The sequence below is a fragment of the Arachis duranensis genome, chromosome 9, assembly GCF_000817695.3.
Source record: "Arachis duranensis cultivar V14167 chromosome 9, aradu.V14167.gnm2.J7QH, whole genome shotgun sequence".
Taxonomy (NCBI): domain Eukaryota; kingdom Viridiplantae; phylum Streptophyta; class Magnoliopsida; order Fabales; family Fabaceae; genus Arachis; species Arachis duranensis.
Window position 1 is genome coordinate 83,778,867 of NC_029780.3, and position 1,951 is coordinate 83,780,817.

Sequence of the window (1,951 nt, forward strand, 5' to 3'; positions counted from 1 at the left end):
GGTGAAACCCTACACAAGCTTGCCATGGAAAGGAATAAGAAGGATTGGATGAAGACAGTAGGAAAGCAGAGAGACGGAAGGGAAGGCATCTTCATGTGCTTATCTGAAGTTCCTACCAATGAATTACATAAGTATCTCTATCATTACCTTTTTGTTATTTTCGTTCATAACCATTACCATTTGAGTTTGCCTGACTAAGATTTACAAGATGACCATAGCTTGCTTCAATACTAACAATCTCCGTGGGATCGACCCTTACTCGCGTAAGGTTTATTACTTGGACGACCCAGTGCACTTGCTGGTTAGTTGTGCGAAGTTGTGTAATGCCATGGTATTGAGCTACCAAGTTTTTGGGGCTCATGACCGGGGATTATGAGAGTTGTGAAAAAGTATTGTTCACAATTTCGTGCCACCAAGTTTTTGGCGTTATTGCCGGGGATTGTTCTAGTTTGGACAACTGACGGTTCATCTTGTTGCTTAGATTAGGTATTTATTTTTTTTCGAAGTTCTTGAAGATGAATTCTAGAGTTTCATGATGATTTGTTGAAGTCTGGCTGGCTGAGAAGCCATGTCTAATCTCATTGGACCGATGTTTCAACTTATCATCACAAGAGCTTGTTGATTTCTATCAATCTTGCTTTTGGAGCAGTGATCTGCTAAGGCTTGGCTGGCCATTGGCCATGTCTAGTGTTTTGGACCGAAGCTTTTTTTTGAGAGCTTGGCTGGCTGTGAAGCCATGTCTAACTCCTGGACCGGAGTCTTAGACTAGCATTGCACTGATTCCTGGAATTATCATCAAGAATTTTGATATCTTTTTCCACTTAATTTTCGAAAAACAAAAAAAAATTAAAAAAAATCATAAAATCCAAAAATTCTTGTTTGAGTCTGATGTCTCATCTTAAGTTTAGTGTCAATTGCATGTTTCTGTTCTTATTGCATTCATTCATGTGTTTTAAGGATTTTCAAAAAAAAATTTCTTGATAATTTTCGTGCTCTGATCTTTGAATTCAATTGACTTGAGTGTTTTGTGTGTCTCATATGCATTTTCATCCTGTTAGTGTCAGTAGTATACAAACTGCTAAGTTTGGTGTTTTGCATGCATTGTTATTTGATTCTTGTTGCATTTTGATTTTTCCTTATTATTAAAAATCCAAAAATATTTTTTAATTTGTGTCTTTTCAAGTCAATAATAAAGAGAATTTAAGATTCAGAACATACAGCAGAGGAAATGCACAGAAAAAGCTGGGCGTTCAAAACGCCCAGTGAAGAAGGACAGACTGGCGTTTAAACGCCAGCCAGGGTACCTGGTTGGGCGTTTAACGCCCAAAAGGGTAGCATTTTGGGCGTTAAATGCCAGAATGTGCACCATTCTGGGCGTTTAACGCCAGGATGGCTAGAAGGAAAGATTTTGTTTTCAAATCAAATTTTTTTCTAAGTTTTCAAAATCTTTTCAAAATCAAATCTTTTTCAAATCAATTTTTCAATCAAATCTTTTTCAAAACCAATTTCTTTCCATTTTTAAAGATACTTGCTACCAATTAATGATTTGATTCAACATTTCAAGTATGTTGCCTTTTCTGTTGAGAAAGGTTTAATGCTTGAATCATATCTTTTCTTGTTAGTCAAGTTTTTAATTTTCAAATCAAATTTTTTTAAAATGTTTTTCAAATCATATCTTCTCAATCACATTTTTTTTAAAACCAATCATATCTTCTTAACCACGTCTTTTTCAAAATAGTTTTCAATCAAATCTTTTTTATTTCTAATTTCAAAATCTTTTTCAAAAATCACTTGATTTCTTTTCCACTTTCATTTTTGAAAATTAAGTAATGCTTTTCAAAAATGTTTTCAAAATCTTTGACTTAATTTTCAAAAATCACCTCCCCTCTTCTCACATCCTTCTATTTATGGACTAACACCATCCCTTAATGCAAAATTCGAACTCCATCTC